This window comes from Sapajus apella, unplaced genomic scaffold (assembly GCF_009761245.1).
Source record: "Sapajus apella isolate SASKATOON/1434 unplaced genomic scaffold, GSC_monkey_1.0 scaffold16, whole genome shotgun sequence".
Classification (NCBI taxonomy): Eukaryota; Metazoa; Chordata; class Mammalia; order Primates; family Cebidae; genus Sapajus; species Sapajus apella.
The window spans coordinates 31156355-31170613 of NW_022436956.1; positions in this window are offsets into that span (position 1 = coordinate 31156355).

The window sequence follows — 14259 nt, forward strand, 5'->3', positions numbered from 1 at the left end:
ACTATGCAGCTCCATCACTCCTAACACTTGATGGAATTTGTGGAATTCTAAGGATGTGGTTATGAACAGTAAAATACGGGGGGAGGAAATGACCATTTTAATCAGCAATTGAAATTAGTTCCCAGACCTTGAGCATGAGGAAGTAAGAGGATTGCAGACAATTAGGCCTCCTGCAGTTGCTCAGTTAAGGACTGGCATAGGATTTCTGCATTCTTCTATAATTCATGGTGCAAATTTATGGCCATTGTGTTCTGCCTGGAATCAGAAATTTTCCTGCTGCGGTTTACAAGGAGGGTTATTAACCATGGTGAAGCCTGATTAGTTTCATTGAATTAATAAAATGAACAAGTCTCAATGCTTTAGCAACTTTAATACACAGACACTACAAGGTCAGGGCAAGGACAGATGCTACCATCCACAGAGCCCATAGCATTGGTCTTTAGTTGGCTTTGACTGCCAGGCTTTGCTACTGCCTGAGCTCCAGACATGTGTTTCCAACTGCCCCCTCAATTAAATGCCTCACAACGAGGACTATGTTTAATTTTTTATAATTTAAAAAACATAAAGTACCTTTTCATTTCTGTCCCTTCAAACAACAGCAGTGTATCCAAATTAAGTTCATTCCTCAAAATCTGCTTCATCTTCTCCATTCTGTACCTGGTAAATAGCTTTATCATTCATCCAATTGGCTGTGGTGGTCACACTTTCTCTCTCCTCACTTTCCCCATTCAATCTATAAAGTCCCTTAAGTTTTATATTCTGAACAACACTTGACTACGCCTTTGCTATCCATTCCCATTGCCATGAACCTTGTTCTTGAATGTACTAAATTTTACCTGGACTAAATTGTTTCTTAATTTCTGCCTTTCCCTATTTAAAACGTATATAGATTTACATTGTTGTTTTAAAATTTTTACTTTTTGCTAATGCTTTAAATATATTTTCTTAGTTAAAAAAAAAAATCTGTTGGTAGGAAGGACTCTACCCGTAGTAACCTGTATCAACCACACAGCTTAATAGAATTAAGAATTAGAAACATCTATAGTAACATACTTTACTATTTTAGGAAATTCTCACCCAGTGAGGTTAAGTTACAAATAATGTTATTGACTGATAAAGAAACTTCCTAAAATACATTTATCTGAACAACAGACTGCATGACCAGCTCCCTCTTCAGACAATAGATTACTCATTAGGATTGATAGCCTCATGGTACAATATAAAGTATATTTAGTCTTTGCCCCGCTGTCAATGAAAAAAGGCAAACTCTGTAAAATATTTGAAAAGGTTTATTCTGAGCCAAATGTAACAGCCATGACCTGTGACACAGCCACAGGAGGTACTGAGAACATGTACCCGCGGTGGTTGGGTTATGGCTTGATTTTATACATTTTATGGAAACAGAAGTTACAGGCAAAGACATACATCAATAAATGTAAGTAATACATTGGTTTGGCCCAGAAAGCTGGAACATCTCAAAGCAGGAGCTTCCAGGTCATAGGTGGATTTAAATATTTCCTGATTTGCAGTTGCTTGAAAGAGTTAAGTTTTGCCTAAAGAGTTAAAATCAGCAAAAAGAAATGCTTGGGGTTAAGATAGAGGGAAGCCAAAGTTCTTGTTATATAGATGAAGTCTCTAGGCTTCAGAGAGTAGAGAGTAAATGTCTTTTTTTTTTTTTTTTTTTTTGCAATGGAATCTCTCTCTGTTGCCCAGGCTACAGTACAGTAGCATGACTGGCTCGCTGCAACCTCCGCCTCCCAGGTTCAAGCGATTTTCCTGCCTCAGTCTCCCAAGTAGCTAGAACTACAGGCGGGGGCCACCACAGCCAACTAATTTCTGCATTTTTAGTAAAGATGGGGTTTCACCATGTTGGCCAGAATGGTCTCAACTCCGATCTCAAGAATTCAACTGCCTCAGCCTCCCAAAGTGCTGGGATTACAGGTGTGATCCACCATGCCCAGCCTGATAAATGTCTTTTATCAGACCTTAAAAGGTGTCAGATTCTTACTTAACTCTCTCCTAGATCAGGAAAAGACCTGGAAAGGAAAGGGGATTCTCTACAGAATATAAGTTTTTCCCACAAGTGATGGTTTTGCAGAGCCATTCCAAAATGTGTCACAGAAATATGTTTTGGGGTAAAATACTTTGATTTCTTTTAGGGCCTGTTATCTGTTATGTGATGTTATACCAGAGTCAGGTTGGAGTTGGTATCTTATTGCTAAAAAGAGTTTATTCTGTGAGCCTGAGTATCCCTATTTTAATGTTAATGCTGGTCAGTTGTATCAACACTCCAAAAGAGAGAGGGTAAAATGAGACATGTCCAATTCTCCCCTTCCCATCATGGCCCCAACTAGTTTTTTAGGCTTCTTTGGAATTCCCTTGGCCAAGAGGGAATCCATTCAGTCAGTTGGTGGGGGTTAAAATTTTATTTTGGGTTTATACCTGGTTTTTGGCACAGGTCTCCTGAAACTATTGAAATTTCCAGAGTGATAGAAGCATCTTTTGTTACACATAATGCACCCCCTTTAACCATTGCTGAGCCTATGCTCATGAGGTGAGGAAAGAGAAGCCTTGGGTAACTTAAACATGAAAGCTGGACACCAGAGCAACCAATCACATGATTAGAGAGTTGGAATGTCCAGCCCCACTCCCAGACCTACTTGGAGGGGAAGGGGACTGGCCAATGACTTCAGTCAATCATGCCAGTGTAATGAAACCCCATATGAAAATCCTGGAACAGTGAGGCTTAGAGAATTTCCTGTTTGGTGAACACATCAATGTGCTTAAAACCACTTTTTCAAAATTATTATAGTAAAATAAACCTGACATAGTTGACTCCATCTCATTTCTGACCTCCAAGCTGTCCTTGGTTATTCCTCAGTGCTGACCAAGCTAAGTTTGGAATGAATTTAGTTTACAGTTTAACCTTAAAGCAAAGATGATAATAGCTCTTCCCCAAATTAAACCACCTTAGTAAGACTAATGAAAGGCGACAAGGTTAGAATTATGAGAGGGGCCTGAATTCTGATAAGATAGGTGTGGTTTCTATAATCCTTTGCTGCTCAGGAGTCATGGGGCCAGAGGCTAAAACATTTGTGAATTTCCCAATTGTTCCCATAGATAATGTTGGAAACAGATGCTCAATGCCGCAAAGAAAAATTATCACTGAGACAAAGGATCTCTCAGCAAGTAATTTTTACTTCCTGGACTGCAGGAAGGGTACTCTAACTAGCCGTCTTTCCATGAAAGTACAATGAACAAAGAGAAAACAGACATATTTATCCCTTATGCATTTGGGGTTGTCCTTACTGCTGTGTCTGATCGCCTCCATTGGTTGGATCCAGACCTCACACTTTAAAACCTGATTGGCTAACAACTTAAAACTTTTCTAAACAGGTAAAGGGCATATGCTGTGAGCTGGGACATGCCTGTGAGCATGTCTAGCACAGATATTTGGGTTAAAGCACAAAGATATAGAATATACTATGTGCCTGTAAGCATGGCATGATTAACAGCTACATAGGATAGGGCTTAACAAAGAGTTATTAACACACTTATGATTTATTCTTTAACAAGAAAGGAAATTTTGAAGAGGAACTTTTACTTCCCACAGATAATATTACTATTGTAGGACCTAAGATTGATATATTTCAGACTAACCCCACCCACACTCATGACTCATGACTCAACTGATCATGTGGCCCCACCCAGAGGCAGCGTCAGTTCATGAGGACTTTTTCCATATCCCTATGATTTCATCCCAAACCATTCAGCAGTACCCATTCCCTAATCCCTTGCCCACCAAATTATGCATGAAATCCCTAACCTCCAATCCTTCAGGGAGATTGATTTTAGTGATAATTCCCATTTTCCCATGTGGGCTGCCATCTCATTAAATTCTTTCTCTACTGTAGTGCTGCAGTCTCAGTGAATTGATTTTGTCTGTACAGTGAGCAAAAGAACTCATCAGGTGATTACATGCTGAGAGGGTGATATATCCAGAGAGGGCACAAAAGCTCTGTACTTCCTACCCGCAGACCTTGCCCTCAGTATTTTTCCATCAGATGTTCACTGTGTCCATCATTATAAGCCAATAATCATAAGTATAGCACTTTTTTTTGAGTTCTAAGAGTCACTCTTAGCAAATTATTGAAACGACTTTTGCAAAAAAAAAAAAATATGTATATATATGACAATGAGAGAAATCTAACATAGTTGCCTCTGTCTGGCTCTTAATCTCACAAGCTAAACTTGCTAATTCCTGGGCATAGACCAAGCTAACTATGGGAGGAATTTAGAGTTTAAACTTAAAGTAGGGATGATAATAGTTTCCCAGAACTACCTCCCTCTATTTGGGGGATTAAAACCAGCTTTGTAAAAATACTGAAAGGCCACAGGATTAGAATTACGGGAGGGGACTGAATTCTGCTAGTACCTGTACATAGTTAAATGACAACTATTTTTTCATTTTTATTTTTAATGGTAATTTTTATTTGTTGGTCACAAAGTCTCACTCTGTTGCCCAGGCTGGAGTGTAGTAGCACAATCACAGCTGATTGCAGCTTTGATCTCCTAGGCTCAAATGATCTTTCCATCTCAGCCTCCTGAGTAGCTGGTGCTGCAGGTGCATGCCACCACACCTGGCTAAGTTTTTAAATTTTTAGTAGAGACAAGTTCTTGCTGTGTTGCCCAGGCTGGTCTCAAAGACCTGAGCTCAAATAATCCTCCTGCCTCAGCTTCCCAAAGTGCTAGGATTACTGACATGAGACACCGTGCCTGGTTAAATTATAACTAATCATTGTTTCCTGACTTGCTTACTGCTAAGGAGACACTTGGCTAGTGGTCACAATATTTGTAACTTCCCTTATTGTCCTTATAGATAATATCACTATTATAAAACCTGACTAGTGTTTGAAATATTTTTCAGACTTTGCATTCTAGTGGAACAACTGGCACTGCCTGTACCAGCAAGCTTCACCCAAAAATGAATTCAGTGCACAATAACAGTTCCCACATGCCTGTGATTTCATTCCCCAACCAGCCTTCAGTACCCATTCTCTAGCCTCCTGCCTGCCAAATTATCCTTAAAACCCCTTGCATCCAAATTCTCAGGAGGCAGATTTGAGAAATATTTCCCATTCTCCCACTATCACCTTGCAATAATTAAACTCTTTCTCTGCTGTGACACCACCATTGGCGTATTGGCTTTCTATATAGAGCAGGCAAGAAGAATCCATTGGGTTTTAACATTATCAAGTCTGAGGGAGGATTGTGAGAACGCTTAAATTTGTTTTCAACCTAGAAGAAACATGAGTAGTATGGGAGCTATAGGCTCTTGGCCTGCTAAACGTTCACTGAAAATCACTGACATGAAGTAGATTGATTAATAGGAGAAAAGGCATATGAATTATTAAATATGTAAACATAGGAGCCTTCAGAAAGAAGTTTCAACTTCCTAGAGAGTTACATAAAATTATACACCATATCAAGGTTACAGAAAAAAATGAGGGCTTGGATTCTGGTAAAACAAGTTATGGGAGGGAGAAGAGAAATTCTATTAAGGGACAAAGCAATAAATAGTTACTAGGAAGAATGAATGGATCCAGAAAAAGAGATTAACTTGTAAATAGTTTGTTTCAGGATTTAAATAATCCTTGGAGACAGTCATTACACTTGTAAAAGGATCTGTTCAAGTGTGCACAAACCCTATTGTGAATGGTTCAATCAAAGGATTTAGTTTTCGAGCTCCTTATGAGAATATAATGTCTGATGAACAGTTTTATCTTGAAACCACCACTCTCGCACCCCAAGTCTGTGGAAAAATTGTCTTGCATGAAACCTGTCCCTGATGCCAAAAAGATTAGGGACCACTGATGTAAGCCATGTCCCTAATAGCTTAAGCTAGGTCAAGTTGAGTTTCTATCACTTGCAAATCAACACAGTCTTTGACTAATTCAGAAGATAACAGGAAGTCTTGAAAGAAATAAATGGTTAGAAAATTATCTTGGTTTTTTTTTTTTTCAATGATCAAAGGGAATTACTCACTACAATTTTACTTTTGTATTACCTCCCGAAAAAATGATCTTCAAATTTACAAAGCTCGGACGTGTGGGGCTGTCACATACTATACTCTAAAGCATGGTGTCTTGGTGTGTGTGCTAAGTACTTTGAACTGAAAGAGATTGGAAGGGTCTTAGAGGCGAGAAGCTCTCTCCAACCTTTTCCATCTCTTCTTTCGTCTTCCCCCATATTTCTTTCTTTGAAGGACTTCCATCGTAGAAGATAGAACTCTTCTCCTGAAAAACAAGCCACAGAATCTGGGAAAGTCACTCCCTGACCTCCTCTTCTTCCCTCTGAAGGTCCTCATGTGAACAGTGTCCTATTCTGTACCCAAGGGGATGAAATGCCATACAGAGTTGCAAGGAAAAATCTGAAAACACAGGCCTTGAGTAATTCTCCATGTTTATTACTATCAGATCTTACTCGTATTTCTTTTTTTGAAGCTCAATCCAATTGTTCCATAGAACTGATGTATACAGTCTTTTTTAAAATAAAGATAGAAACTGACCCTCCCTGGTATTAAAAGTTGAAACTTACATTTGTCTTATATGAGTTCCTTTCCCAGGAAACTGACCTTTAGTCAAGGAACTGAAACTCATCACATCACCTCATCCAGGCAATGAGACTACAGACTCCCCATCCCTCACAATTGCTTCCTTACCACTCTATAATTTCCATTTTCCCACACTTTGTTACATTTTTTTCCCACTATATAAATCCTTAATTTTAGTTAGTTGGAAGACAAGATGTGAAACTGATGTTTCATCTCTCCAGCTGATGACATCTGAATAAACATTATTCCCTGGCAATATGTGTTGTCTCAGTGATCAGGTTTCTGTACATCAAGCAATGGGACCTAGACCAATCCCTGGTGTTTTGGTGGCATTTTGTTTAATCATATTTCTCCACAACTAATCACTTCTTTCATCAGACTTTGCTTAAAAGTACACAGCTCCCCCTGGGCCTTGGGGGTTAAATCTCTAAAGAACATAAAACTTTATTAAATAAAAGTGTTACACTTTTCTCTTATTAATCTTTTTGGTATAGTGGTATCAACCATAAACCTTGCACTGGGTGAAGAAAATATATTACTTTTTCTTGTCCCTACTGATGTCTTTAACACCCAAAGTAGGTGAAAATGGGACAACATTTACTTGCTTTAGAATGCACATCAGGACTCTGAGTAATAGTAGACCTGCTCTGTGCCATCACCAGAAGCATTCTTTGAAGAATCCCAGATCAGGAAGAAGAAACTTGGCCATCACTCAACTCTTACACTTGGCTGTGGGGAGCGAGATTATAGACATTTCAGAGAAAAACTGGGCATGTTTGTATGGTCAGAAACTCTAAACCCTTTCTAAAAGCAGCTACATCTCAGGAAAGATTAGAAACTCTAAGATTGATCAATTCTGTGTCTACATTCAAAATATTTCGATGGAGAGAAGAAGAGAGTTTGATGTTAAACTAAAAGATAATTTCTAGGTGGGCCCAGTGGCTCACACCTGTAATTCCAGCACTTTGCAAAGCCAAGATGGACAGATGGCATGAGTCCAGGAGTTCAAGACCAGCTGAGGTAATGTGACAAAACCCCATCTCCAAAACACAAAATTTAGCTAGGCATAATGGTGCATGCCTTTAGTCTCAACTACTCAGGAGGCTAAGGCAGGAAGATCAGTTGAGCCTGGGAGGCACAGTTTGCAGTGAGCCGAAATCACACCACTGTACTCCAGTCTGGGCAACAGAACAAGACCCTGTAACAAAAAAAGAAAAAAAAAAGATTATTTCCAGGCACAGATCACCTTGTCATTTTTGTTAAATATTTTAATCATTAACCTGGGTGAAGTTATGAGAGATGTACATATCAAGTTTGTAGATGGCAGGTGGTTGACCTCTATCAGCATCTCAGAGGACAAAATCAGGATTCAAGCTAAGTCAGTATTAGGGGCCCAATTAACAAGACGACATTTCAAATCCATTTCCCACTGCCCTCAATCCCTAAATCATATTCTCAAGATCCCTCATTTGTATGACTGCAATAATCACTAATCTCTCTCCACACTTTCTATGATCTAAATTTTTATGCCTTACCCTTCTGTAGTGCCAGAAAGTTCTTTATAAAATACAAACATAATTATGATTCACCCATGCTCTTCCACTGTGCCATCATTCCCTATATGATAAAATCTCAAGCCCTTAGCATGGTGATGTAAGGGAAAAGAAATATATTTTCATCACCCATCATTAGGCTGAAGCCCTTGTAACAAAAGGCAGATTAACAAGAGAAAAGTATAAAAATTTATTTTATACATTTTATGTGTCAGGGGAACCTCTGAAAATGGACACCTGAAGAAATACGAGAAACCTGTGTATGGTTGTGCTGGGTTTGATGAAAAAGTGGATTGTCATGAAGAAAAATGATTGGATAAGAAACTATGACCTAATGTTAATAACTGGGAGTAACAGTGTAAAAAGCTTTCACTCTGCCCAATGAAGTTTCACTGAAATGACTGACAATTGATGACTTAATAGGGAAAAAGCTATAATAAATGCATTAATGTGCATAGGTATACAGGAGAACTTAAAATATGAGACTCAAGAAAAGGCCAGATTATTGAGGCTTAAATACGCTATAAAGCAGAGGGAAATGGGGATGTAGGCAATTGAAAGGGGTAGCAAATGGTTTTCAGTGGAAATGAATAAGCCTAAGGAATAATGGCCTGGGACAAAGTTCCTCTGATCTCTGGGAAAGGGGATGATAAGGTGAGGGGCAGAACTTCACTGTGAACAAAGGTTGTTTTATGATGCAGATAAAAGTCTCCCAGGTAATCTCTCTCAGAACCACCCTTAGAAGAATAGAAGAAATCTTTACTTGGGTTTGGTGACAGACTTTTATTTTGTAAATGGAAGGAAAATCCATTTATCTTTCTCTGCTGCTGAACTTTTCCTGATTATTTATTAAAATTCCTAGGAAAGGAATCTTAAAACAATTACTTTTTTGTTTTGTTTTGTTTTTTGTTTGTTTGTTTTGTTTTAGAAAGAAATTTCCATTGTCAGATAAGGAAATTCCAGAGGAATTTCCTTTCTGTGCCTGAAGTGGTGAAGAACAAGAGAAGATTAGAAAGTTTTTGGTTCTCGGCTGGGCGTGGTGGCTCACGCCTGTAATCCCAGCACTTTGGGAGGCCGAGGCCGGTGGATCACGAGGTCAAGAGATCAAGACCATCCTGGTCAACATGGTGAAACCCTGTCTCTACTAAAAATACAAAAATTAGCTGGGCATGGTGGCACGTGCCTGTAATCCCAGCTACTCAGGAGGCTGAGGCAGGAGAATTGCCTGAACCCAGGAGGTGGAGGTTGCGGTGAGCCGAGATCGTGCCATTGCACTCCAGCCTGGGTAACAAGAGGGAAACTCCGTCTCAAAAAAAATAAATAAATAAAAGAAAGTTTTTGGCTCTAAGGCCACTTTTATGGCCTTCCTATTTTACCTTAAAATATTTAGCGTGTTGGCTGGGCATGGTAGCTCACAGCTGTAATCCCACACTTTGGCAGACCAAGGCAGGTGGATCACCTGAGGTCAGGAGTTCGAGACTAGCCTGGCCAACATGGTGAAACCCTATCTCTCCTAAAAATACAAGAAATTAGCCAGGTGTGGTGGCACACACCTGTAATCCCAGATATTTGGGAGGCTGAGACATGAGAATTGTTTGAACCCAGGAGGCAGAGGTTGTGGTGAGCTGATATCATGCCACTGCTCTCCAGCCTGGGCAACAGAGTGAGACTCTGTCCCAAAAATAAATATATAAATACATAAATAAAATATTCAGCATGTCAAAGCACCAAGCTTTTCAGATATTATATTCTGAGTCCCAACATTAGCAAGACTTCTTCATTAGCAAGACAAGTTCAGCCTCTCTTCGTCCCTGTGTCTTCGGAGATAAGAATCTTTCTTTATTCTAAGTTTAAGGAGGGCACCTCTATAATGGTCTTCTGATCTACTTCAGAAAAGAAGGGTGAGGAGGAAGTGGAGATGACCTTCCTGATTCTGCTGTTTTCTTAAATGCCAGTGTGCCATCATTTGGGGTGTGTATCCACTGTCATGTCTGCAATGTCTCCTTCTGTGTAGACATCCAAACAGCTGGCATTCCTTAAACTGAATCAGGCTCTTCTACCCCTGGTCTTCGCACATTCTGTTTCTGTAGCCCACAGTGTCTGCATACCCCTCTCCACCTGGAAAATCCATTTATCCTTCAGAATAAGACTGGATGTCCTTGACAGTTGGCCATTCCCTCCTCTCTGCTTTCTGAGTATTTTTCATTAGTCCATATTTTTAATACTTACCTATGCTATATCTATTTTTCTGCCTCTCTCTTGAACTGAATAATGAGTTATTTCAGGACAAGGATGATGTGATTTTTGTACAACTGAGGAGCTAGACAACCTAAATTTCATTTCTCTCTCCTCCACTTTCTGTTTGGCTTTGGTCAAACTACCTAAATGCTCTTTGACTCAGGATAATAATAATGTCTAATTCATAGGACTATGGAATGGATCAAATGAGCTAATATGTATCCAATTTTGTTGGCAAGCCTCCAAATCTTTCTGTCTTATTCTTTTAACCAGGGCTTCTTTGAATCTTTTTTTTTTTTTTCTCTTTTGTGGGAGCTGGGAAGGTGCTAGTGACCAACAGCCCCCAGGATACCAGTGAGAGAGCAGAGAGCGAGAGAGACTTACAGAAAATTTAAGAGTGAATATTTTGGCATACAGCCTTACCATGGATGAATAAATAATGAAAGAATGAAATTTAAAAATATCTAATAGGTGAATGTATGAAGACAAGAACACGATGAAAATGATCTGAATTTGAAAAAGCCTGAGGCATAAATGATTCAAGTTTCAGGATACATAACAAATTAATATACAAACATCACTTCAAAATCATGACACCTTGAGTATAGCGTGGAATTCGTTATTTTACTTTATAATAATAGAATTAAAAGTTCAGGTTTATTGAGCACTTATTACACATAGCATCATTCCCAATGCTCTATTTTTATTATCTCATTAAATCTTTACAACTCTGTTACAGATGAAGAAACAGCATTAAGAAGTTAAGTAAATAGCTCAAATTCAGACAACTGATGAGAGTCAAAGCTGCAATCTGAACCAAAGCAGATAAGGTTCTTTTACACTAGTTACAATTCAAATATATATAAATCATGTATTCATTCAGAAATCTCAACTGCTTGAGAAAAGGCACAACTATTAATGATTAGGCGCCAGGCCAAAAATAAGCATTCTCAGGCTTTCACATTCAATGTGACTCCAAAATGAAGCAACTTACTTCCAAAATTCTATGGTTAAATCTCTTGAATGTCAGTAGTCAGATGTGCTTAGAATTTTTCAATATGCATTGTGTGTAATAGAGGAGGAAGGGGAGGTGGAAGGCAAGAAAAAGAGAGGAATGGGAAGGATTTATATAAAACAATTCTGAGTCAATGGCTGCTTCCAATCAGACACAGTAATTCCACAGTAAGCCTCAAGCAAGGCTGCAACCATTAAAGCTAAAGTTATTTCATTTCACCAATTCTCTTCAACACATACATGTGGAGCATTTCTTAAGTGTGGCTGCACTACACGCTGCTGATTTAGTAGCATAAACAATCTCAGCAACTAGGAGAAAAAGAGACACACAAACCACCAACCATGTAACACTCTGCCAAGTGCTGTGATGGAGGAACAGGAAGGAGAAGAGCACCTACAGCAATCTGTGTCTAGGGGAAATGTTCCTGAAGGAGGTGATTCTAGAGCTAAGCCTTTAACTGTCTCCTGTTCCTCTTCCCAGTTAAACAGGTTAGATTTAAGGCTCTTGGTATATTTCTGTAAAGCTAAGCAACCCTTAGAGGAAAACAGTTAAACTTTGGCTTTCCTAGTTGTTTTTTTGAGAGCCACCCTCATACTCTGCAATTTTGTCCCAAATCAAATAGCCTACCAACAACTGCCTGACTGGGAAGTCTGGGGAAGGGCAAAGAGAGCTGCTTTCCCTTACCTTGAGGTGGGCCTAACACCATTCATGTTTCTTACCCTCCTTCTCTCCCCCCACCGTATCCCACCTATGGTTCAATGTTGCAAGAGTCCGGGCTTGCAGTCTTTAAAACTAGCAGGGGGACATGATAAAAAGAAAGCAGCTTTCCCTTTTACCTTGAAGTATTTGTCCCCAGGGGCCGGGGCACAGTTTGTGCAACTCTGGTAGCATTACCCTGTGACACTGTTTTGAGGTTCACTTCCCTTCTTTCCTCTGGGAGGAATGTCTTCTGCCTTTGGTATTATAGTGCATCTTCCCATTCTTTTACTTAAAGCGTTTGTAGAGATATTTCTAACTCTGTACACCAGAAGAGAGCCCATGGTGACCAGTTTTGCTCTTCTTCCACTCCTCTCTGCTTGCATCTTATTGCGGGCAGAGTCCTCATGCACTTCAGGAAAACGAAGTGATTTTGTCTGCTTTTAAAGCAAGTCCATACCAAGTAATAGAGGCACTTTAGCCTCCACTTGATGGTAAGGCCTGATCATGGTATTCTGTCAGGTGATGCCTAAGAATGACCTCTGAAGAACATTGACCCATTTGTGTACCCGGTCTCAGTAACGTGTTTAAGTCCAGTGAGCATTGTGATAGTTGTTCTCAGATTGTAGTTCCTTATGTTTTAAGTTTGAAGTTGATTTTCAGAATGTTCTTAGACAAGAACTGCATGTTTTTCCTTTGTGGGTCTGCTTTGTTTGGCTGCTGGGATAGATAAGCATGGGCCTAAAAAAATGTGTTCCTCCCAGTTTTCTTGCCTTTCCCATTATACTCTGAATTTCCCTCCCTACCCCTCTCAGTGTCTTCCTCTCACCTTACTTTTTCTCTACCAGGCCATTTTTCCAATTTACGTCAAAGATACCTCAAGTGTTGGTATCTGAGAATATCTGTCACTCCTATCTGAGAAGTGACATTTTAGTTTTTTGAAACAGAGTTTCATTCCTATTGCCCAGGCTGGAGTACAGTGGTGCAATGTCAGCTCACTGCAATCTCTACCTCCCAGATTCAAACCATTCTCCTGCCTCAGCCTCCCGAGTAGCTGGGATTACAGGCGCCTGCCATCATGCCCAGCTAATTTTTGTGTTTTTAGTAGATATGGGGTTTCACCGTGTTGGCCAGGCTGGTCTCGAACTCCTGACCTCGAGCAATCCACCCACCTTAGCCTCCCACTGTGCTGGGACTACAGGCTTGAGCCACCACACACAGCTGTGACCTTTTATTTTTAAGATGACTGCAGACCTATTTTTAGATATGTTTTCAGTACAATTTTTAACAGCAACTTTTTAATTAAACATCTTCCAGTGTTAGGAAGGTGAGAAAAGTTCATAGGCAAGTCTGCTGTTCTATGTCACAAACTTTTGTCTCCCCTAGACCCCCGAGGTTCTTCCCTTTCCCCTCTAGTTTTGGGGTATGCATGTTTGGAGTTTGTAGTGGATGGTTTGTAAAACTGGACCATTCTGCCTTGCTATGGATTGCTCATGAAGGCCTCATTCTTTTCTCTGACCCTTTAGTTTTTGTATTCACCCTCCTTCCCACCTACTTCTCCTGGGACTATTGGCCGGCATAATAATCCCAGGCACATGACCCCCTCATAGAAAGACTAAAGCATCCATCCCCTCAGAGTTAAGTAGCCACCGCTGTCCTGGAAATCTCTGGTTGGATTTGGTGCCCTGAACTTTCTTATTAAGAAATCAGATTCCAGGGTGAGATTAACAGGCCATTTGGCCAAGAAAGAAACCTGGTTCTCTTTCAAGCTATGAAAAGACCCGGATTGTGAACACATTTTAGAAAGAAGAGAGGATGTCTGCAGAACTTTGTTCTGGTTCCACTACAAAAATATGAATAGTTTACAGTGAAAACCTTTTGTGGTAGTTGGTGTCTCTCAGGAATAAGCTGGATCTCCAATGTTTTGGGGATGCTTTGAGTCTTAAAAATTGATAATCAGAAAAATATTTGTTTGTTGATTTAATGTATCCCTGTTCTGATTTTAATTAAACTCCAAATCTCATTTTACATATTTTTTAAAAAAACCTAAAAAAAAAAGAAAAAGAATGTGATGATGGAGAGAAGAGGTGAGTGAAAGAGTTGGGGAATTTTTCTTTTTTTTTTTTTTGACACTGAATCTCCCT